This window comes from Macaca fascicularis, chromosome 5 (assembly GCF_037993035.2).
Source record: "Macaca fascicularis isolate 582-1 chromosome 5, T2T-MFA8v1.1".
Lineage (NCBI taxonomy): Eukaryota > Metazoa > Chordata > Mammalia > Primates > Cercopithecidae > Macaca > Macaca fascicularis.
In genome coordinates this window covers 101,747,689-101,774,331 of record NC_088379.1, presented here as the reverse complement: position 1 = coordinate 101,774,331, position 26,643 = coordinate 101,747,689, and the positions used below count along the sequence as shown (strand labels likewise).

Below are 26,643 nucleotides of genomic sequence, written 5' to 3'. Positions count from 1 at the left end.
ACCCACACTAAAATGGAAGTCAATTTTACAGGAACAAGGGTCATTGAGATTCAACTTAAAATCCTGCCCATCATATCTTTCTTTCCATATTTTTTTGTTTATCTACATTCTATAATACAGAATACTTTTCTAATCAAAAAATATTTTATACAATCGGTTTGATTTTTTTAACAATAAGTTAATAAAATCAAGCTAGAATTAAAATTTACATTGTAAACTAAAAATCCAAGTTACTTTCTTCTTATTTAAAAAGAAATATAAGATTTGAATGTTCCATATGTTCTTTGCTGTCAGTGCCCACTTCTACATTAAATGATTGATAAACTTTTACATAATTATAACCCCATCTTATTAAATTTAAATTTATATCCCATAGACCAAGTCATCCTGCTTTATTTAGTACTAAAATTCTAAATGTATACCCTGCCTAATGCCTACATCCCAACCACACATTAATTCCAAAGCATTTCAGTAAGCCACTATTTGGTTGACATGTCAAATCTTAAGAAAACAGACTTACTGCTGTCATACTTAGAGAGTTAGAATGCTGTTCATGGAGAGGGTGCTGTAAGACAGAAAGAACTATTATTTCTGTCAAGTTATATGGCAATATATATTATTCCTTTCAAGTTGTATGTCAAGTTATTGACTATTCACCTGATGGCTAGAGTCACAGGCAAAAATAGCTGAGGACTAAACAGATACATTGCTCTTAAAAAAAAAAAGTGCAACAAAGGCCTAATATCCAGAATCTATAGATAACTTATACAAATCAGTATAGAGAACTTACACAAATCAGCAAGCACAAAACAAATAACCCTATTAAAAATGGGCAAAGGACATGAACCAACACTTCTCAAAAGAAGACACACAAGAAGCCAATAAACAGAAAAAATGCTCAGCATCACCAATCAACAGAGAAATTCAAATCAAAACCGCAGTGAGATACCATCTCACACTAGTCAGAATGGCCATTGCTAAAAAGTCAAAAAAAAAAAAAAAAAACAGATGTTGGCAAGGCTGCAGAGAAAAGGCAACACTTACACATCATTAGTGGGAATGTAAATGAGTCCAGCCACTCTGGAAAGTGGTCTGGAGATTTCTCAAAGAACTTAAAATAGAGCTACCATTCAACCCAGCAAGCCCACTACTGGGTATATGACCAAAGGAAAATAAATCATTCTACCCAAAGGACACATGCACTCATATATTCATCACTGTGCTATTCACAATAACAAAGACATAGAATCAACCAAGGTTGATAGGTGATTGTGATAGGTGATAGGTTGACTGTGATCCAACCAATAGTAGATAGAATTTTAAAAACGTGGTACATATACACTGTGGAATCCTACACAGTGATGTAAAAGAAAGAAGTCACATCCTTTGCAGCAACATGGATGCAGTCGTAGGCCATAATCCTAACTGAATTGACACAGGAACAGAAAGCCTAATATTGCATATTCTCACTAATAAGTGGAAACAGAACACTGAGCACACATGGACATAAACAAGGGAACAATAGACACTGCAGACTATCAGACAGGGGAAGGAGAGAGAGGAGGGCATGGGTGGAAAAACTACCCACTGGGTACTATGCTCACTACTTGGGTGATGGGTTCCATGCCCTAAACCTTAGTATCATGTAATATTTCCATATAATGAACCTGCACATCTAGGCTCTGTAACTAAAATACAAGTTGAAATTTCAAAAAAAGATACCCAGCTTCTACATTTCTGAAATTTACCCCTGCCTTTAAAAACCCTTACCTTCAAGCCATTGGGAAGTTTTGGTCTTAAGCATGAACTGCCCCAATATTTCTTGCTTGGCACCCAGCAAATAAGGGCCTCCCTTTCTATTGTGCTGCAAATTAATAATAATAATAATAATAATAGTGGCACTCTCTTTGAAGGGGAGAGAAAATGAAAATGGAATAACAGATTTCTATATAATGAGCAATCTTATTATATATAATAATAGGTACAAAATTACCAATACAATCTTTGAGCTTTCTAAAAGTTATATGGTGTTTATCAGTAAAATGTTTACCTTGTGGTCTTTTATTGCCAATTTTTTAATGTCAAATTTCAAAAATAAAACTTTTAAATATAACACTGTTATGTTACATCATACCTGAAAAAGATAGTGGATGACTATTATTCTGGAGATATCTGATTTGTTATCTGAATTTATATCCTGTAACTGAGGATACTGATTGTCTGCTAAATTCAAATACATTCGTTAAATTAAATTACTGCTTTCATGTTGACATAACATTTAGTTTCACAGTAAAACACAATGCTGGAAAAGCAGAGTTGGAGGCTGTAGCCCTAATTCTATGGAGGAGGATTGCTATTGCTATACTGGTGGGAAATACTATGTCTCCTTCAGAGTTTTCCTGCAATGGGTATTATACAGGATAAGATCAGAGACAAAGACATATGTGGCATGTCCCCCAACCATAAGAAAGATATTTTATCACGGCAATACATTTCAAAGAAAATATTAATATTTATTTGTTGAAGATATTTTGCTTTGTATAGATAAAAATAATGCTACTTGTTAACTTGAAAAATATTTTCTAGGAATGAAGATACGTGTTGAAACATCTCCCATCTCTGGCAAAATCATCCTTACAAGAATTGCCTAGCTTCAAGAGTTCAGTGTAAAATCACAGAAAAGTGTTAAATAAATTAATCTTGATTATCAAATACCTCACCATGGCTTCACAGGCAGGCATTTTTTTTCAAAGTGACCTAATGAGCTCATGTTGATTAACGTGTAGTAGTTTCATTTTCATTTAATATTATCATCAATTGATTCGACAAAAAATGTTATAAATTCAGAAGGCATTCAAGTATATACATAGAGGGAAGGTTTTACTAGCACTTAAGAAAGTACTATTCTCTGCTATAGATTCTCAGATTTACTAAGGCAGAGACCATGGCTGGCTTACATTTATAACCCACTGGGACACAGCACAGTGCTTAGTACATAGTAGCAACCACTCCACATTCATTTAATTAATTAAGGTCATCTCAGAAGACTGTGAGAATAAAGTATAATTAGCAGATGGTAGCATTGTGGAAATTCTAAAGTACAAAACACTTGAGAAGCAATTTTCTTATTTCCCTGTCTTTAAACTTACATTTTAAAATCTGACCAAAGAAAAATGATATGTAAAAGTAACAACTGTCTCTATTTGATGTGGCTAAATTAACTAAGGTTAATGGTTGATTTACTTGAGTAAGTTAAACATGATCCTGCAATGTGACTGTAAAAAGAAGCACACTCTTTGAATCAACTAGTGCTTCCATAAAATTAGGTTATTTATTACAATCTCAGTGTTACTTGCCCCCAGGTATCACAGTTTAACACTATATCTCATACAAGCTGTGCTTCTTCATCGTAGTATTACCATTCTTTCTAGAAAAGTAAAAGGGAAAGTCGTTTCAATTATAAGTCAATATGTAAACTTTAAAATTTAAGAATAAAGTTGGTAAGAGAGGCAGAAGACCTAGACAAAATGAACTATTTCAATGTATTTAAATTCAACAAAGATCACAAAACGTTATCTGAATACACGGAAAGACTAAGTATCTCTCTCATATGAAAAGATTTTATGTGATATATGTTAACTTTCCAAAAGATAATGTCTGTGGAGATCCAATTGGAGTCTCAAATGTAATTTTGGGGGAGAATTTCATTTAGTTATGTTCTTCTATATATTTATATACTTCCTATTTTAAAAGACAAATACTACCTGAGACCAACCAATAAATTTTGAGAGTAGAATCAAGGGACTGAAACAAGAGAACAAAATCTTGTTTACATGATGGCAAAAGATAGTATTAAGCCACTGTAATAAAACAATAGATAGAATTGTTTTTAGATATGTGTCTAACATGATTTTAAATTTTTATTTAACTTAAATATTCAAGTAAATCTGAGAGAATTTTACTTTTTTATATATCTGTCCTTATTTTTATTGTATATATTTATGGGGCACAACATCATGTTTTATATATTATATAGGGGAGTGATTAAATAAAGCTAATTAGCATATCCATCACCCCACATACTTGTAATTTTAATGGTGAGAACATTTAACATATAGATGCTTCACAAGTGTATATTTTCAAGTACACAGTACGTTATTATCAACTGTAGTCACCATGTTGTACAATAGATCTCTAGAATTTATCCTCTTATCTAACTAAAACTTTATACCCTTTGACCAACATCTTCCCATCCCTCCCCTGCCGCATCTCAGAGTAAGTACCATTCCACTCTCTATTTCTATGAGCTCCACTTTTTTAGATTCCGCATATTAGTGACATTATACAGTAGTTTTCTTTTTGTGTCAGGCTTTTCTCAGTTAGCATAATGTCTCAAGGTTCATTCACCTTTGATGGTAACCAATCAACAACAGTCTCATCTGGTTTTCAACCCATTTATTCCCCTGAAAATCCACCAATCCCTGAAGACCACTCTTCCCCCAAAACATATATGATGAACAGTTGCCTCCGCAACTGATAAGCATAGCTCTCCGTGGTGCACAAAATAAATGCAGTTAGATCTTTTCAGTTGAGATAACTGGTCTTATAAGCCTTTAACAGCATCTTCCAACTAAAAATCCTATAGTATAATTTTACAATAATTAACAATTATTAAAGATATGAGGGTCTCACTGCATCTAAGTGACACCTGCTATCCCTTTCAGAATTGGGTTTGTTAAATAAAAGTAATAGAGTGGAAACAGTGATTAAGTAAAAAAAGAAGATTCTAGAGTCAGGTACTCCTAGATATTTTCCTGGATCTATAATTTACTAGCTCAGTGACATCACTGAATCTCAAAAATCTCAGTTTCTCATATGTAAAATATGACTAATAAAATAATTTCATAGTAATTTTGTAAAGATCAAACTAAGTAGTTTGTCTAAAACATAAACTTTAGTCCCTGGCACAATGTAAATATTTAATAATGCCAGTGTTCTGTTATTATATTTCTGGTTCCATATGTTTTCTGTTATAATTCAGGTTTACCAATTATAGCTTTTAAATACATTTAGTTATAGCATAATAAGATTTTCAAAGAGATACAGGTAGCTTACATATTTTATGGTGCAACAGTTTGATAGTATTCTATCTTTTTGGGTTTTTTCCAGTTTAGGAAAATAATGTGGTGCTAGAGAATAACTGTTACCAGTTGCATGTAAAAAACATGCTACCAAGGAATCTCAAGGATATTTAGAGACAACTACTGTTCCCAGTTGTTAATCATTATATTTAAACTAATTATTTCTTGGGTTAAGACTTCCTTCATATATACAAAACAGTTATATGACATATTTAATATATATGACAGAGGCATAACAGAACACAAAGCATAATAAAAGTGTGGTGAAAATACTGCGTGATTTCTTTGTAGGAAATTTTGGCTCATGTTGTATGGTAATCACTTTTAAATCCACTAGATACTAAAAGTTAAAATTATCAGAGTTATAATTCTTATTGGAATCCAGCACAAAATTGAACACAGGGAGTATCTGTAATAACTACAAGACTATCAGCAATTCACCAATTTAAATAATGTTACCATATAAGCATATACATCAACAACTGACCAAAAATCTTCAAAGATTGGTTTAAATTCTGAGTAAATTCTTTATATCTCAAAAGAATATTATTTTGTATTTTGGAGCCTGTTTTCTCCGTAACTGTGATTTTCTTAATGATGATGCTGCTTTCTCCCAGAGAGATCTCAAATGCATAGTCATGTTCTTTTCTTTTCTTTTATTTGCTGTAATATATTTCCTACAACTAATAAAAACGAAATCCAGAAGTGTTGAACCTTGGTGAAATAAATGCAATGAAATTGTCAGAATGAATTTGTCTAGGTGAAAATTACATAAGACAATGAATGAACTTCTGGGGCTCAGAAGAACATTGTGCGAGGGAAGCAGAGAGCATGAGGGCATGGTGCCTATCACAAAGCAAGCATTCAATAAGTAGTTGTTGAATGAATTAATACAGGAATTAACATGAACTACAGACTCAGGAGAGCCTTGACTCAACAAGCCCTTGCAGATTTCTTGTTGGTTCATTGCCAAGGCTCCTTGACACAGACCTTTCCTCTCTAGAGGTGTTTTTGAATCATTTCTTTCCATTACCTCTTCTCCTTTCTATTCCTGTTAGTTTAAAACACAGTGACACAGCATATTCAGTTACATTGAATCATCTGATTTTTCCTAGCCAACTATCAAGGACACAGAGAAACTCTTAAGGCTTTATGACCTCAAGATGTTTTCTACATATAAGAGAACTGGTTCACATTTTTTCATGTGCTTAATGGATATTCAGTAAGTGGGAACGATATGTTTACTTGGCTGACAATCAGAGATACAAGAAATTATTTAAATTATTAGGAAGGTAATCACGTGTTAAAGTTTTTGGACTTAGAGTCAACTTGTTTTTCCAACTAGATTTTGCAACTAATTAACTAACAATAACTCATTCAAATTCTCTCTCAAATTTGGCATTTAGGATTTTCTATATTTCAAGTTAAAAAAAAAAAAAATCAGGCAGAGAATCCACGAAATAGTGCAATTGACTACAGAAAGAGAATAAGCTTTTCTTTCATAACTGTTTTATTTAAACTAAAACATGGCTGACAGTAGTAGATGCACATAATATATGACTCTCTCTATATATATACATATAGTTATGTAGTCATATATATATATATATATGGAAAGGTTGCAATAACATTCTAGAGATCAGAGAGAGCCCTCAGGACTCATTCTAGATGATGTCTGGGATGATTCCTTACAGTTCTTCCATTTTTAATTTTGTTATTTTATTTCCATTACCTACATGAATATTATTTTAATATAATGCTACTTTATAAAAAAATCCCTAAGCATCATAGAAATTCTAGGCAGAAACGTTACAATTTAACCTCAGAGTAAAAACCTTAAATGGCAAAGTTCTGGTCACAGAGCTTTCACATAATTGTATATTTCTGCAAAGACTTAGAGGGCTCCTTAAATATAATTTGAAGACTTGTTATCATAACCTTTTTTGTATTTGGTGCATCTGATAATGTATGAAAATTTAAATCAAAATCTTAGCAATAGTCTTCATAGAATTATATTGGAGAAATTATTTTGAGAACTTTATAGACATTCCCATATATGTTAACTCTTTCGGGGCCTTAATAATTCCAACGGAAATTACAAATATTAAAAATCACAAATAACCTATTTATTTATAAGTCTAAGTGTTTAAATAATTTAGGCATATACATATAAAACATAAAAATCTACTCATTTTCTCTTCTTTTGTAAAAAAATTAATTTAATGCAAATAATATGCAAAATCTATTTGAATGGAGAACCACTGTAGGTAAGTACCTATATAAACTCCTAAATAATTCAAATTTGACTAAAGTCCTGAATATCTTTCATATCAAAAATACGATTACAGCTAAAATTAATTTGAACCTAAAAATGTACATAAAATGAAAACTGTTGCAATGTTTAGAACCTTAGGAAAATAATTGAGTTCTAAATACCAGGACAGTAAAGAGTGGCTTAGTATATAAATAAGTGTATCTGTTAACCCTTTACCAAATTTACCAAAAGCGTTTTTCATCTGATAACCACATTGTGGAAAAAGTCAAGGAAAATTGTATTTTCTGATACTACAAAGTAACAGGAGACAAAAATGAAAAAGGAAAGGTGAAAAGGAAGGAGAAAAATGAGGAGGGAATAAGATAGAAAGTAAGAATGCTGGACTCATTGCTTTTCATTCTTAATTTTTAAATATATTTACCACTATAGAGTTGAAAAAAGCTGAGGGACAGCATTTACTTCTTACAGATCTTCAGACAATAAAGTATTCTAAATATCTTTCTTTGTCTTATCTAAAACACCAAAAGCAATGACAACAAAAGCCAAAATTGACAAATGGGATCTAATTAAACTAAAGAGCTTCTACACAGCAAAAGAAACTACCATCAGAGTGAACAGGCAACTTACAGAATGGGAGAAAATTTTTGCAATCTACTCATCTGACAAAGGGATAATATCCAGAACCTACAAATAACTCAAACAAATTTACAAGAAAAAAACAAACAACCCCATCAAAAAGTGGGCAAAGGATATGAACAGACACTTCTCAAAAGAAGACATTCATACAGCCAACAGACACATGAAAAAATGCTCATCATCACTAGCCATCACAGAAATGCAAGTCAAAACCACAATGAGATACCATCTCACACCAGTTAGAATGCCAATCATTAAAAAGTCAGGAAACAACAGATGCTGGAGAGGATGTGGAGAAATAGGAACACTTTTACACTGTTGGTGGGACTGTAAACTAGTTCAACCATTGGGGAAGACAGTGTGGCGATTCCTCAAGGATCTAGAAGTAGAAATACCATTTGACCCAGCCATCCCATTACTGGGTATACACCCAAAGGATTATAAATCATGCTGCTATAAAGACACATGCACATGTATGTTTATTGCAGCACTATTCACAATAGCAAAGACTTGGAATCAACCCAAATGTCCATCAGTGACAGACTGGATTAAGAAAATGTGGCACATATACACCATGGAATACTATGCAGCCATCAAAAAGGATGAGTTCATGTCCTTTGCAGGGACATGGATGCAGCTGGAAACCATCATTCTCAGCAAACTATGGCAAGAACAGAAAACCAAACACCGCATGTTCTCACTCATAGGTGGGAACTGAGCAATGAGAATACTTGGACACAGGAAGAGGAATATCACACACTGGGGCCTGTTGTGGGGTGAGGGAAGCGGGGAGGGATAGCATTAGGAGATATACCTAATGTAAATGACGAGTTAATGGGTGCAGCACACCAACATGGCACATGTATACATATGTAACAAACCTGCACGTTGTGCACATGTACCCTAGAACTTAAGGTATAATAAAAAAAGAAAAAAATAATTTGATAACAACTATAGATTCTTTTTGTGGAGAGCTGTTTTCGCTCTCAATCTCACTTCTAGTTATATAGTAAATGAACTATGGAATTTTTTCTTCGGAAATCACGTTGGAATAAATGGAGTGCTAAAGGGATATTACCGCATATTTTGTCACCTTACATTTAGCTACCAAGATTAATTATGTCCCTTTAATTGCCCAGAGTTAGAAAGCAGGTTCCAGTTAATGCCTAACGAAGAAAAGAGAGAGAAGGATTGAGGGCAAGTGAATAAATGTAGTGAGTCATGAAGTTTAAAAGAACAGACTGTAGAACAATAATTTACACATCTAATGGAAAGAAGAAACATCCAAAAACATTTTTGTCTACAAAAATCTCATGTCAGAGGGCACTGGCTCAACCTCAACAAAAACAAATAAAAAGCAATAGGAAAGTCATAAACCCCTTTCCTTCTCCTCCATCAAATAAGGTCAGATAGTCAAAGAGAAGTAATGTCTTCATAGAAATATTAATTATGTGCATATAGAAAGCTTTGTTTTTTTCTGAAAGCACTCCTAAATATTGCACCTGAAATAAAGTAGAAGGAATTTTGGGTTACTAACTTTTACATGAATGCCATGACACAGAGAGCGAAAGTTCTACTGAATCCTTATGGCTATAAACATATTCCAAATTTCTTCCATAAACATCATCAGCATCCAAGGATGTCCATGTTTTTCTCATTCCCATACTTTTATATTATTTTTCAACTCAGGACATTAGATGGTGTGTGATTTGGTATAAAGTGAGTTGGATGATGATAAAGCAATATGCTGCCTTTTGTGCATGCTTTATTAAAAATGATGTGAAAATTTACATGATAACCAAAATTTAGGCATGTATTTAAAGCTTGTCATGTGACAAGCATGCTGCTAAGCTCAGAGCAGAATGGGAGAGAGGCAGCATATCCATCTTGCATGTCCTCAAGTCACATATAATTTTAACAGCAATATCAGTTATTTAGATAACATTTTTCAGTGCAAGAAGCGCTTTCTCTGATAACAATGGGTAGTGTACTTGGTGACATTATCTCCACCCTTAGCAACATATTTTTTAAGTGCAGAAAAGAATACTGTTAAATCAATATAAAAGGAATTATGTCCTTCAATTCATAGAGGTAAATGTATAAGGATATACATTTTTTTCTGATTCTTGGATAAAGAGTATTGTTGGTTCTATTCCTTGTAGCATGGCTAAATTAGCTGCTATCTGGCAAGGTTCTGAATAGTCCCTTGGAATAAAAATAAAGAAAAGGGGTATTGGCATCAGTGGAAAGTATCTAAGACATCGAGGACCAGATCTAAACCTAGGAAAATAGGGATTTCGTTTAAAGAAAGTAAGTGTGAAACAGCCTAAGAATATAACAATGAAAGAGATGTCATTCCTGGGCTTATCAATTTAGAATAAAACGGAAGAAGTAGAGCACAAGTTAGACAAAGGACTTAGGTGAGTGTATTAGAACACCACAGATAGATTTATGTAAAATTAACATGTTCCACAAAATCTGGGCTTTTTTCCCCCAGAACGTTAAAAAAAAAAAATCAACACTAAATCCTAGGAGAAGTATGCAAGGAAAACATTTGCCTCTCTTTCTGCTTTCTTCAAAGTGATGCCATGATGAATATTTAAAATCAGATCACAGAATTCATCAAAGCACAGACTATTAACACTTGCTCACTGTTGGCCGGAGAGTGATGGCTCACGCCTGTAATCCCAGCACTTTGGGAGGCCGAGGCAGGTGGATGACAAGGTCGAGAGTTCAAGACCAGCCTGGCCAAGATAGTGAAACCCTGTCTCTACTAAAAATACAAAACATTAGCCGGGCGTGGTGGTGCACACCTGTAATACCAGCTACTCCAGAGGCTGAGGCAGAGAACTGCTTAAACCTGAAGGGGCGGAGGTTGCAGTGAGCCAAGATTGTGCCACTGTACTCCAGTCTGGGCTACAGAGCGAGACACCATCTCAAAAAAAAAAAAAAAAAATTGCTCACTATTGTCATTGGTCTACTCTCAAAAATCATATAAATTTTGGTGCAACTCTAAATTCCTGTGCAATTAGAGGTTATTCAACTCTTCGGGTTTTGTGCCTCTTTTGTACACATGTGAAAACATATCACATACCTATATATGTATATATATGCATTCATTTAATCGCATATACACATATACATGTATAGTCATTCCTCAGCATCCCTGGAGGACTGGTTTCAGGATCCCTGAGGATACCCAAATTCGAAGATGCTCAAGTCGCTTACATAAAATTTGCACATAACCTACACACATCCTCCCCTCTACTTTAAACAATGCCTACATAGCACTTCATTCCCATGGATTCAGCCTGGTACTCAGAGGGTGACAAATTCAAGTTTTGCTTTTGGGAACTTTGCGGAAATTTTTTCCCTAATATTTTCAATTCGCATTTGATTGAATCCACGGATGCTGAATCCATGGATACAGAGTCAACTATGTATAATTCCATTCATATGTTTGCGAAGGTAAATATAAAACATGTTCACACCACTTAAATGCCAAAATATATAACATGAAATTTTAAAATCATGAGCCTCTGTCTTCCTCGGCCTTACCCCTTGCCCCACAGACTTAACCACCATTGCCAGTATAATACATATTATTATTATTCCATGTATTTTGCTCTTCTAATAGTCATATAAACATATAGAGCTTTTTAATTATTTTTTTCACAACCTGCAGTTATAGTAAACATAACATTCTGTGCCTTTTTTCACCTGACTATTGGAGCCATACATTTTCCATTTCATTTTATTAGCTTCCCAGCATTCCAGTTTAAATGAACCAACTTAACCATTCCTCTTTAGATGGAAATGTAGGTTTTACCTGATTTTTACTTCCATGAACGATGATACAATAAACATCTTTGAAATTTATTTAGAATCAATATTACCTTTTTTTTTCTTTTTTTTTTTTTTTTTAAGGCGGCGTCTCGCTCTATCGCCAGGCTGGAGTGCAGTGACGCGATCTCAGCTCACTGCAGCTTCCGCCTCCCGAGTTCACTCCATTCTCCTGCCTCAGCTTCCCGAGTAGCTGAGACTACAGGCCTGCCACCACGCCCGGCTAACTTTTTGTATTTTAGTAAAAACAGGGTTTCACCGTTTTGCCCAGGCTGGGCTACGAACTACTGAGCTCAGGCAATCCGCCCTCCGCAGCCTTCCGAAGTGCTAAGATTACAGACGTGAGCCACAGCGCCCAGCCTGAATTAATACCACTTTTAATGTCTGAAACATTTCCCGAAGTGGCATTGCTGAGGCAGCAGAAGAGCTTTTAAAAATGTGAAAGAAAACAAAAAAAATTATTCCAGTCTCACCAGCAGTATGTGAGAGAAACCCATTTCCCCACTCCCTCACTACACCACTGAATGTTGCCTTTTGTTTTGCTTTTTGGTCAGTCCGATGAGCACAACACAGTGTGTTGTAGTTGTGGAAGTTCTTACCTTAACTACTAGTGAGCAAGACTGGCTATGTGATTGGTGGAGTCCAGTACAAAATGAAAATACAGGGCCCCAGCTGGGATCCGGAAAGACACACTGCCACTGCAGATGGGTGACTTTCAAGCGACTGCTGCTTTACATCTAGGCACATGGAACCTGGAATCGAGCCCCGCGGAGTAGCCCACTGAACAAGCAGGGATGCAGCTAGCGGCGGGATATCCGCTGCTTTGTCCCGCGCAGAGACCACCTGGGGAATGTGCTACACTTCACCCCTTTCAGTACCCATGAGTATGCCCCCTGCTGGCAGGGAGGGCAACCGCAAAATGGGGGCTTTGGCTGCCCACACAAGCAGATCTCCGCTGGTGGCCGGGGGTGGCAGGGTGGTGAGAAGAACCCAGGGAGGTAGCAAGGAGGCAGTAAGAAGTCCTGAGGGGGGTCTCATCTGGCCTGGAACTCCAAGTTCCCGGCGTTTGCTCCATTGTCGCAGTAGAGTTCACTGAAAAAATCCAAATTCAAAAGTAAAATTATAAGAATTCCAAGACGGGCGAGGCGCAGTGGCTCATGCCTGTAATCCCAGCACTTTAGGAGGCCGAGGCAGGCGGATCACGAGGTCAGAAGATCGAGACTATCTTGGCTAACATGGTGAAGCCCCGTCTCTACTAAATATACAAAAAATTAGCCAGGCATGGTGGCGGGCGCCTGTAGTCCCAGCTACTCAGGAGACTGAAGCAGGAGAATGGCGTGAACCCGGGAGGCGGAGCTTGTGGTGAGCTGAGATTGCGCCACTGCACTCCAGCCTGGGCGACAGAGTGAGACTCCGTCTCAAAAATAAAATAAAATAATTTAAAAAAAGAATTCCAAGATGATGGCTTCAGAGCATCAAACCCCAAGAAAAGAAGCCTGCTCAGTACAAGAACCTATGTGGTTGCTGTCATGCGCCTCCCTGTGAAGAGACCACCAAACAGGCTTTGTGTGAGCAACATGGCTGTTTATTTCACCTGTGTGCAGGCGGCTGAGTCCGAAAAGAGAGTCAGCGAAGGGAGATAAGGGTGGGGCCCTTTTATAGGATTTGGGTAGGTAAAGGAAAAGTACAGTCAAAGGGGGGTTGTTCTCTGGCAGGCAGGAGTGGGGGTCACAAGGTGCTCAGTGGGGGAGCTTTTTGAGCCAGGATGAGCCAGGAAAAGGAATTTCACAAGATAATATCATTGCTTAAGGCGAGGACCAGACATTTTCACTTCTTTTGTGGTGGAATGTCATCAGTTAAGGTGAGGCAGGGCATTTGCACTTCTTTGTGATTCTTCAGTTACTTCAGGCCATCTGGGCATATACGTGCAAGTCACAGGGGATGTGATGGCTTGGCTTGGGCTCAGAGGCCTGACAGTTGCACTGGCAGCTTACCCCTGAAGCACCTTGCTAATGAGAGTGAACATCTACTCATGAGCTTATCAGACTTCTATAGTTCTTTTTCTTTAAATTTCTTGAGCATATCCTTTGTTCATTATGATGCTTGTTTACATTTTTCTTAGACATTTTAGGATCATTTTGTTTAAGAGTAAAAAGAACATATCTTCTTCCCAGTATGTTATCTTCCATTTTTGTCTTTTTAAAGTCTTCAAAATTTTTGTGCAACAAAGTAGTTCAGTTTTTTTTTTTCCTCATGGACTCTAAGAGTAAGAAGATTTTATCCACTCCTAAATTATGAAAATACCCTGATATTTGTATCAAATCCTGTTTATTTATTTAACAATTTTTACATTTTGAGCTCTAATTCAATGCAAATACACTTATGTATACGTTTGGATCTAATTTTAGATTTTTCAAATGGATCATCAATTGCCCAACACTATTATTAATCAGTTTTGCCTTTTTTAGCCAGCACATAATTTAATCTATATCACATATAAAATTCCCATTTACACTTGGATAAATTTTGGTTTCTCTCTTCTGTTGAGCCACTGTGTCATTATGATACCTACCTGATTACGGTATTTTTATTGTGAATAAAAATATTGATATTGGTTATTTATTTAAAGGTTAGGAATAGGTAGTGAATTCTATGCATAATAGCTTAGCTGTTATACATATGTGCAAGTGCTTAACCGTGTATTTTAAATAATAAAGTTTGCTGTGATAAATAGCAAAAAGAATTGTGAGTCAAATTTCATAATGAAATTCTATTCAAGGTCAGGTACAGTGACTCACACCTGTAATACCAGTACTTTGGGAGATTGAGAGGGGTTGATTGCTTGAGTTCAGAAGTTCAAGACCAGCCTGAGCAACATAAAAAGATCCCATCTCATAAAAAAATAAAAACTAAAATTAGCCGGGCATGGTGGTGTGTGCCTGTGGTCCCAGCTACTCTGGAGGCTGAGGTGGGAGGATTGCTTGAGCCCAGGAGGTTGGGGCTGCAGTGAGCTGTGATTGTGTCACTGCACTCCAGCCAGGGTGACAGAATAGAACCCTGTCTCGAAAAGAAAAGAAAAGAAAAGAAAATTCTATTTATATGAGTACCAGTCAACAGGTAAATCGTCTATACTTTGTGTACCTTATTTTTTAATTTGTAAAACAAGGATAATAAAATCTTTTTCACAAAACAAATTTCGTACAACATAACAATAAGTAAAAATGTTCCTTCATCATAAAAGTGTTCCATTTTAATTGACACCCTGGAGATATCTTTGCCTATCACGTCCTTTGTTACTTTCAAAGATCTGCCTTTTTTCTGGCAATCGGGATAGAGCTGGAAATTTTTTATTTATTTTATTTATTTTATTTTTTTTGAGACAGAGTCTCGCTCTGTCGCCCAGACTGGAGTGCAGTGGCGCAATCTCGGCTCACTGCAAGCTCCGCCTCCCAGGTTCACGCCATTCTCCTGCCTCAGCCTCCAGAGTAGCTGGGACTACAGGCGCCCGCCACCACGCCTGGCTAATTTTTTGTATTTTTAGTAGAGACGGGATTTCACTGTGTTAGCCAGGATGGTCTCCATCTCCTGACCTCGTGATCCGCCCACCTCGGCCTCCCAAAGTGCTGGGATTACAGGCGTGAGCCACCGCGCCTGGCGAGCTGGAAATTTTTAATCCAACTGAAGTCTCCATTTTTCAATAAAGAATTGTACCTTATTTACAATTATTCTTATAATAAATACATTTGAGTTTATTCATCCTGTCCTATTTGATTTTTCTCATTCAATATTCTTTTTCCTTTCTTTTTCCTTTTGTATTACTTGATAAAATAATTTGTTTTTCTTCGAGTCAGTAATTTCAAGGCCTGATGCATATACATATACAATTTCCTCTGTTTTTCTTCATCATTTTAGTGACAACAGTTAAGCATATGTTTATTTATTAATACAGTCTATCGAAAGCAATTAATAAGTCTTTCCTCTAACACAAAATCTTCAGGACATATTTATTTTCTTATTTATTTCTCCAGTCTTCATGAACTCTTATGTATTATTAAGTGAACTATAAAACTGTAATCTTTTTTGTTTTTGTTTTTACTGAATGCTTCTTATATCAAGAATTGTGTTCACAACCATACTGTCATCATCAGTTTGGATTAACTGTGAATTCTATTAGATTTTTTTTTTTTTTTTTTTTTTTTTTTTTTTTTTTTTTGAGACAAGGTCTTGCCCACTCACCCAGGCTGGAGTACAGTGGTGTGATCATGATCATAGTTTACTGCAGCCTCAACCTCCCATGCTCAGGCGATCCTCCCCCATCACCTCCCAAGCAGCTAGGACTACAGGTGTGCATTACCACACCCTTTCCTTTCTTATGTTTTATTGAAACAGGATCTCTTTATGTTGCCCAGACTGGTCTCAAAAGATCCTCACACCTTGGCCTCCCAAAGTGTTGGGATTATAGGCCTGATCCACCATATGCGGCCTACTAGATTCATTTTTAACTGTGCTTTCTTAGTAAACTATCCTCTATTTTGAGATTTTTAAATATGAATTAAAAATGACATGATTTTTATTCAACTCTAGTGTTTTCTTGAGTAAATTTTTAAGAATGTCTATATCCCTTTCATAGAGATATGTAAGGAATGATATACACATTGTCCCAGAGAATGTATAGTCTGTGTGTGTGTGTGTGTGTGTGTATGTGTGTAAGCGTATGCATAGCTAGCTTGCTTTCTGATTTAAATTTTTTCTTCATCTTTTTTTTAATATCTTCACAAATTGAAGAATTCTTGGTTCAGAGAATTGTACTATCTTCTAGACTTCATTGGTGCGGATGTGATGTGTGATTAAAATTGACTCTACTTTGCTCTCATGAAGTTTATATGCTTTTTCACCTCATCCTTAGAGTGGATAAAATTTCACTAGACTAGGTCTTGGTGTGTACCTTCTTTTAACTAATCATACTTGGCACTAGGTTGGCATGACTTAAAACCTCAACTCTTTTGCAATGTGAGTGCTCTATTCACGGTTTGTGTGTTTCCTATAATGTCTTTTTCATTGCCTTCCAGAATGCCTATTGTTCAGTAGTTTCCCTGGATTTCTTCTCAATTTCTCTTGTTCCTATCACTCTTGAATCTTCATATTGTACTGTTTTGCTGTGGGAAACTTTGCCATTTGATCTCCCAAACCATTAATTTAGCTTTCAGTCTTATATTTTTCACTTTTTCTATTGACTATTGAATATTTTAAATACAAAAATTACATTACAAATGAGCTGTTGAAATTCTAAGATTGTTATTCTTCAATGTCACCATCTCTTTAAAAATTCCTTTCTGTAAAATGGTTTTTAAAATTTTTACTGAGTAAAATGAAGAAAAGAATTTAGCTTCTGAAGGCTTACATAACTGAAATAAAATCCTGGTTTTGCCAATTACTATTTTTTTACATTTTTTCCTTGGACAAATAGCTTTACCTCTGTATATCTCAACTTTAGGAAACTTTTGTGAGAATTAAATGAAAGGCTGTATGTGAAGTAAAACCTAGCTCATAGTAGACAACAAATGTGAATCACTTGCATTAACGAAACCATAAACTCTATGAGAAAATGTGCTTTGCATAACTTTCTTTATATAAAAACAATCTTTTATATGGAATATCACTTGTTACCTTGCACAATGTCTCAACTTAAAAAAAAATTAATATATCCAATTCGGATACTACTTACGTATTTATGGTCTTAAAGACCCAAATGTACATGCTTTTGAAAACTTTTATTATCAATATTTTTTGTATTTAGGCATTCTAGCTTATTATTATAGTAGACATCCAACATATAGTAAAGAAAAAAATACAGGTGGTTAAAATTTACCTTGAAATATGTTTAAGTTTTCTCATCTTTCATTATATTTTCAGAATGGAAAAAAAACACAGATTTTTATTATCTTTGCTGTTTACTTATAATATTGGCTATATTCCTGGTCCTGGCACCAGCTACCATAGGGCAGCTCCCTGTCTCTCTGTCGCTTCTTTTAACATTTTTTAAATTGGAAACCAGTTAAAATAGATGCATACGACTAATGTGAATTTTATTCTCCATTTCAAGTGTTCTAAAAATCTGTTCTTAAGTAGTTGGTGAATATTATAATTGATATATTAGAGGTAGGTTTGTGGTCTTGTAAGTCACAAATAAATGACCTATTTAGGTACACCCTGAATAATTTTTGTGCATTTGCTTCCATATCTGTCAAATGGAAATTTTTAAAAAGTCTCACCCTTTCTACCTAACAGATGTGTTTCAAGGCAAAAAACACGTTTCAAAAATACTCTATACTTATCAGATGCTCTTCTGTACTAAAGTCATTGTATGCAATTACTTCCAACAAGAACAATGCCGCCAAGGATGCTGGCCTAGAGTTGCCTGAGTGCTTGCTTTTCAGAGGACAATATAAGGAGCAGTTGCCACTGGTGGTTTGTACTTCTTCAGTATGCCTGACATTTCTGAAGCATGACTCTGTTGCCCAGGATCTGCCCTTGGCATTAAACAGGGAAATATTAGGCTTCGTTGAGTTACAGAAAACAGGTGCCCCAAACAAATGTACCAAAAGTTATGTGTGATAAATTGTAATGACAAGGCAGGAATTTTGAGATGTAAGTAGAATGTTTTGTTATGTTGTAGCATAGTGGAATAAAATACTTTCCTGTGTTCAAGACCTAAATAAAACAATCACTATTATAAAGAGTTGTCACAGTATTCCCTGATGTTTTATTTTTTCTTTACTTAGACCAGAATAGAAGAGATTCATGACTCATCTGTCAGTATGACTTGTGATTTCGAAGTTGAAATGAGGCTAAAAATCTATGTGTAGCCTTCTTAAAATGATTTCCTTATGAAGATATGCCTAGAAGAGATACGGTCATAGATTCTCCCACATATTCCTTGATATTTTTTATTCACCACTGCAAAATTGTGCAAACAGCAAGAAACTTAAGATTTATTTTTCATTGCTACCCAACAATCTCAGGGCCTTAAATTAAACACTAAAATGAACAACTGGAACGATAATTAAGAATACCTAATTTGGAAAAAAGACACTACATTTCTGTAGTTTTCAGTAAGTGCAAAGGATGGAAACCCTGCTCAGTCACCCTGTGGTAAACCTTTTAAAAGCAATATGTTTTAAACAATGATTAGATTAGCACAGTGTGTTGTAGCCACAATACACTACCAAGCAAGGACTATGATAACAGTAAACCCAGCAGTATAAATATATGCTTCACAGTTTGATGTTGTGAAAGCTTATATTTCCATTTGACCAACACTCAAAATGTACAGTGGAAATTACAGAATGTCACAAAATAAAATAGATCAAAAGGCATGATGGACAGTCAGTAAGAGACACAGGTGTTTAGAGGACAGTAACATTAATATGAGTCTCTGGCTGCCACCCAGACTTCATGAAAAAGTAGGAAATACGATTTATAATAAAGAAGATTGAGTGCTGACAGGCTGGGCTGAGTGAGCACTGCTTTGAGAGAGGAGAAACCTCAGTCAGTGTTGTCAGGGGAACAATGGGTAGAGCAGAAATGACTGTCAACTTCTGTTCCAGTTGTGTGGCAGAGGATACTATTCACTGGTGATGGGTTCAGTACATATTACCCTAAGGTACAGCACCTTTGCCTTTGGGAAAATAGCAGAAGGAAGGCCACCCTTACTTTCCCCTTGCCCTTCTCCCTTGAGGCAGGTCATAAAAATTTGAATGGTCACTCTCTGACCTTCTTCCTCTCCTGTCCCCTGCAAGGAGTCATGAGACTCTCTTTCAAGATATGTCCTCCTTATACCCAGAGGAAAGTATTACCCTTCTCTCTAAAGATACAGAGACACACAGAAGTATCTGAACAAACGGGACTTGCTAAGTCCCCTGCAGTTTATTGCCATTAGATTAGACTCCCTTTGTCCAACCATAGTTCTTCAAACTAGCCACACCTACATCAAACCTAAGCATAAAAATACACAAGTTTATCATTTCTTTGAAGTCTTCATTTCTTATGAAGGCACTTATGTCACATAAAACTTTTATTATATAAATCTGTATGCTTTTCTCTTGTTAATTTGTTTTTTGAGGGTCCTCAGCCATGAACCTAGGGATGGGTGAAACAAGATATTTTTTTTTCCTCTGCGCTAGTTGGCATCTTTCATGAATACACTATTCAGTTGCAGAGATAGAGCCATCAGTACCTTTTATATATACATATACACAATCCTATTATGTATGCATCTATATGTGTGTGTATTTATGTATACACACACACACACACACACACTCCTATTATGGCAATCTCTTCCTCCAGGAAAATGAGATATTTATCAAAATAAAAGTTTATCCAGAAATTTTTGAAAAGAAAAAATAACCACTACTGATTCTTAAATCGTTTGTTTTTGTTTTTGTGGGTTTTTTTCCACTTAGTAAATGCCTGCAAATCTTCATTTATCTCCTTTAGATTGGGAATACACTTTTTGTCTTGTATGTAATCTGACAAAATAGCTTTGCCATAAAATAATCTAGTTGTTCTGCAAAATAAGTTATAATAATGTTTTATTTATTATCCCTGAAACAGAGATTTTTTCTTCAACTATTTTCATAGTTTCTTCTTTCTATATCTTTAAAAAGACATAGGATTGACTCTTATTTTTTTCTTAATACATATTTCTCTTCCCCGGCATTTTGTGAAAGAATGCCTAAGTTACAATTTCTGTGGACTGTAAATCCGTCAGATAATGTCTTCAAGATAGGGAAGACTTGCTGAGTAATAATATAGAGATTTGACCTTAAGTGCATCTTGTATAAGATTCTACATCACTCATTCTTTTTCCTCTCTCCATCTTCTGAAGAAAGCACCATCAAAAAGCACTTAAGCTTTCTAGGGCTCCTTTCACATTTACTTAACCTATGATAAAAGAAGGCAGATTTAGTGCTTCCTACAAAGCTCCTCCACAATTTCCTCCCTTACCCTCCTCCCACCCCAAGTCCTCTTACTAAACACATATGTTTCCATTAGTGCTGCTTGTGGAACCTCAGGGCAGGCTATTCACTGACAGTACCGAGAGGAAAAAGTTAGATGGTTTTCAGTGAATAAAGGAAGAAAGAGAAGGAGGAGAAAGCAAGAGCCTAAGAATTAAGAGGAGCAAAGATAGAATGAAGACAATACATGAGAACCAAGAAGTTTTGTAAATAAAAAGCGGGACGGGATTGGGGAGCGGGAGATTCACTAATTCACTAACTGGTTAACTTCTCCAAAGCTGTGAACAAGTTCCTACTCCTCCAGCATATTGCCTTGACATAAACCTTGTAAATATTTTCTGAATGAATAAAATTAATTCAAAATGAAGAAATTCAGTAAGAAAAAGAGGGAAGATTTTGACACTCTTGATTAAATTGGAGATATTTCGGTGGGTACAAAAGCTACCTCAATAACAGGTAGAGTTTCTTTGCAGCAACCTTGCGTCATAGGTTTAAAAAGGAATCTCTTCATGCAGTAATTATATGAAAGAGTCTTTACTCCTGCTTAGCAATATGGTTCACATACCAATGCTAGAAGTTCTATTTTATTTTCTGGGTTCAGATTTTTACTCTGGTTGAAATAATCTGCCATATTCTCTTTCCATCTTACATACATGAAGAGAAGTTATAATTAGATACAGTGATATGAACAACATACAGATACTTTCTCAAATTAGATTTTTAGAGAGTGACAAGGTATAGAACAATTCATCTCTCGGAGCGTCCTGATGAACCTGTTTCCTCGTTTCCTTCTGGTAGTTTTCTCCCATCTCAATGCAGTCATCTTATCATGACAAGCATCAACAATTTTTGTTTCCTAATTAATTACCCTTCCCATTAGAATATGAGCCCTTCAGCATGCATGGGTTGTCAATCTGATGTGCTGAAGCACAGAGCAGTTCCTCAGTACTACAGTTGAATGAATGACTTCTGACGTCTCTTGATTCTGGATTTTTTTATTCTGATGCTAAAAAATTATGAATCATTCATCGTTATAATGATTTACAAACATGAATTTGTTCACTTCAAGATACTGGACTCTATATTTTCAAGGTTAAGTTAGACTTTCATCATTAATATACTTAATTACATGGCAATACTGCTAGAGTCTCTCAAATAATTTTTGGAGTTAGATACACTGCCTATCTTTACACTGCTTTATTCAGAAATATGCATACAACTGTTTCTGTTTAAAATTATTACCTCCTATATAAAGAGGAGTGCGTTTGTTCACTTAAGTTTTATAAATCCAGGAGCACCTAGCATTTTACTGGCTTCAATAAAATAGAAAATTTTGACAATTTGTTCCAGGTGTTTCTCTGATCTCTTGACTCTTTATGGTACCATCACGTCTTCTGATATTATCACTTAGGTCAGATTAATTACAATGACCTTTTAACAGGAGTCTGTGGATCTAGATTATTTCCTCTTTATCTAACTGTTTTTATATTCTACTAAAAAACTTCTAATAAATCCCTGCTGTCTAAGATATAAAGCTTATTTTAATTGAACTGGCATTTACTATGTCTTGTAAATGTCTCACAACCTTTGTATTGGCATCATAACTTTACTTCTGTTCAAATGGATCATCACACCTTTGCTAATTCTCTTGCGCCTTTCTGGAACTTATTTCATTCATTATTTCAAATGATGAGATTCTAATATAATAGACAAAAATATCCCTCATATTAAATCAAAGACTCCTCTGTTTGTGATTAGGATATGCAATGGTGATTAGAATTTAATTTTTTTCTAGGAGCAACTACAGAAAGTGAAAAGACTCTAATAAAAATATGGGAAGAGCTCTGCCTGCGAGTGTGCTGCAAACTGGACAGTTAGTGTTAAGGAGAGGCTGAGAGGGAGGAGAACAGAGGGAGGCAGTGCAATGGTGAGAGAGGCTGGGGACTTAGTGAGTGGATATTTCCTGGTAGTAGAATGTTTGTTCCCTAACAACTCACTATAAGTTGAATATTTAGTAAAGTCTACTAAATTACCACGTTTTGTGTCAATGTGTGAAATAGTTGAGCTTTGCATCCTGGTCACTGAAAAGAACAGAGAGCAACCTGTGAAGTAAGATGGGGAGCAGCAGAAAGGAAGTTCCTGCACCCAGGGACTCTTGAAATGGTTTTAGATTCCTAAAGATTGGAAAATAATCACAGTATGTGAGGTAATCATAATGAAGATAAAATTACAATTCTTTCTGTCTCTCTCTCCCTCCTTATTTTAATGAAGACCTTTTTTACTACCTAGTAGGAGTGATGGCTTCAATTTTAGACCAGCTAGAGAGTGAAAAATCTGTATTATTTAAACACGTGTCATATACTGCCTTGCTTATAATTGAGTATGTGTATATTTACAGCAATCCATATCATTTTTTCACTTAATTATAACCTGGTATTAGTAAGTAATCATATTTTTACTTCTTTGGATCTATTAGACTTCTGAAGCTTATTAATAAGCACCTTATTAATACTTGGTTGATTGATTTGTTAATAATAAAGCAGACTCAAAAGAAAAATACAAATAAAAATTCAGAAAATGGAGAAAAGAAGATGACCGTGCTCCTCCAAAGGGATCTCTTCCCAGGGCCCAGAGAGGTTGAGTTCTGTACTTCTGTTGTCATCTCCTTGTCAGTAACGATAATTGCTGCATTTTTCCTATGTGCTGGTTTTCAACCATACATAAGAATTGTCAGTTGATTAATGCAAAAGAAACTATGATTTTATGGGAGTATTTTTTTTTGTTTCCTAGTCCATGACAAAGAATGAATATTTCAATTTACCGAAAAGAAAAATAAATGATTTGAGAAATTTATCTTTTAATAATTAAATGATATGTTAGATTTTCAATCCAAATGAGAATTAGAGATAAATCAGGTTAGATGTTGTGAAAAATGTACCAACACTGATTTCACTTCCTATAATTTTACAATTTAAAATATACACAATTACATTAAGCAGTAAGATTTCTTCTTTTCAATCAACAAAATATCTAGGGATTTTAATTTCACCTATCTAATACATGCCTTGGATAGGTTTCTGCTTTGTACTTCAGTTTCTTCATCTGTAAAGTGATAATAGCAATGGTTGTTACCTCATAGGATTTTCGAGTGGCTAAAAATAAATGAATACATAGAAGGTGCTTAGAACAATTACTGTCACATATTAACTCCTGTATAAATGTTTGCTATTACTCTTTTAACTATTATATTAGGTTCAATTTTAAGCAAAAAAGTACATCAACATACATAAAATGTCATAAATGACTTCAAGGCTAGTAAGGTACATTATTTAATACTATTTTAAGAGCCAATAGTAAAAAATATAATTGTTGGCATAACATTTCAATTTAGAGAAATGAGACAACAATTTATTATATCATCATTTGGAGAAAATTAAGATTTCAGAGTAATGTGAAAAAATACCTAAAGGAAAATCCCACCCCAGTGATTTGGGTTCTTCCTCCTCCTGTGTCTTGAATACTGTTTTTCCCCTCCAAAATTCATGTTGAAATTTTTATGTCATTGTAACAGAAGTAAAAGATGTAACCTTTAAGAGGTGTTAAGCCATGACAGCTCTGCCCTAAGAAATGGATTAATGCTATTAGAGTAGGAATGCATTCATTATTGTGGAAACAGGTTCATTATAAAAGGGCGAGTTAGACCCCCCTTTCTCTCTATCTCTTTGTCCTTCTACCCTGTGAAGTCTTTTGCAATGTTATGACATAGCAAGAAGGCACTTGCTGTATACCAGCATCTTGATATTGGACTTCCCAGCCGTTGGAACTGTAAGCCAATATATTTCTATTCATTATAAATTAGCCAAACTCAGGTGTTCTGTTATAGTAACACAAAACAGAATGAAATACCTCTTTATTTAAAATATGACATATTATTCTTTTTGATAAAAAAGAAGATTTCATCAGAGTCTTTCCTGGAGCAATACATTAAATGTATTGAGCAGTACTTTAAATACTTGCTATGTTTATAACCTGAACCTGTTTTGGATTTAATTATAAAATGATACTCAAAATTTTGTGACTGGAAAATAAGAAACACTTTAGTTCATATAGTATTCCTGCTGCTTTTATAATATTTTATTATCTATCAGTACATATAAAATCCTATACAAACTAATCTCACAGGTACTTAGCAACCAAATTTCTGTTTACTTCCTCTGCATAGTCTCCTTCCATCCCCTTTTCTCTTTTCTCCATTCATAAAACATTTTCTGCAATTATACATGTATGGTTTAGCCTATCTGCAATAGATGATTCTCGCATTTTCACTTGTGTAACTCCTAATCATTCTTTGAAATCCAAGACAAAAATGTAATCCTCTGTGACTTTTCTTTGTTTGTGAACTCCTGTGGGTGAATTTAATTGCTTTGCTCATTCTCTTTCAAAACTCTGCAGTATTTTCTCCCTCAAGAGAGATTAAGAGCGGCCTCTCCTATTGATATCCAAAAAGCAACTCTATTTCATCTATGAGAATAAAATTTGCAAGTTCTTTTCTTGTTCATAGTAAGTTTGGAAGACAGGTAGATTGATAGCACAGTCTTCTGTACGATTAGAAGACTAAACATTCAAAAATAGCACATCAGTAAATAATTGCAAAGATAGTAAAAACCTGAGAGTGTGTGTATGCGTGAAGGAAAGAGAGAAAAAGAGTTGGGGCATAGTGACATATCTGTGCAATTCTCTTAGCCTCCCCACTTCACTTAAAATAAGGCAGAATAGTTGACCGCTCTTTTGACTCTTTGCTCTGATTGGTCCCACAGACTGGAGATCACAAATCTTTCCTCATGTATCTGGCTGTGAGTGACTTCTGCTTCTCATTCAAGTTTCTGTTCAAAAGTCACCTCAAAAGAAAGGCTATTTCTGACAAGAAAACCAAATTATACCTCATTCTTTTCACCCCAAACATTCTTCAGTCCTTCTCAATCACCTTGCACTTTGATCTCTTTCACTTTTGTCATCTAATTCCTTTCCTTTTCTCTTCAGCATGGAGAAGGTACTATTAAATATAGAAAAGAAATACATTTCCAGGAGTGGAATTGATAGACCAAGAGTATAATATTAAGGCCTTGATACATTTTGCCAAGTTTCTATCAAGAGATACTTTATTGCTATTGCTATCATTATACAACATGTATAATTTTAATACAGATATATAATTACACTATTCATTATAGTTATCACTTATTGTGTTCCTACAATATACCTATCACTATGGTAAGTGCTGTAATACATTAAGTGTATCTTTACATGTATTCAGTCTAACAAATTGTACTTCCACGGGCAGTATAAAATAGTGCCAATTTTAACATACTCACTCTCACCATTATTTTAAAAACCTTGGGCCATTAAAGATTATATTTTACTTTCTTAATTTGAATTTTTATTTAGCAAATATGGTAGTGCATGTTTTTATATTTTACTGATCATTTATATTGCTTTTTTTGGTTAAAAAGTAGTATATTCATTTATAGCAAAGTACCAACAGAAATATATTGTCTCACTGTTTTCTGGATGCTAGAAGTTCCAGGTCAATGTGTTGGTAGAGTTTCCCTTTCTTTGAAAGTGTCATGGAAAGTTCTATTCCAAGTCTTTATTTTAGCTTTTGATAGTTCCTTGACTTGTGGTAGCATAACGCCAATTGGCAGATGGCATTCTTCCTGCACCCTCACAG

At 35.1% G+C, this 26,643-nt stretch overlaps 1 long non-coding RNA gene across 1 annotated transcript in view; it reads right to left on the bottom strand.

Moving 5' to 3' along the window:
• LOC123573599 (uncharacterized) overlaps positions 1-12,740 on the bottom strand; it is a 197,849-nt gene extending 185,109 nt beyond the window's left edge. The window contains exon 1 of the long non-coding RNA XR_006698243.2: positions 12,495-12,740. This is a non-coding gene — a long non-coding RNA (uncharacterized lncRNA). The remainder of the gene's footprint in view (positions 1-12,494) is intronic.
• Between the last annotated feature and the right edge of the window lie 13,903 nt (positions 12,741-26,643).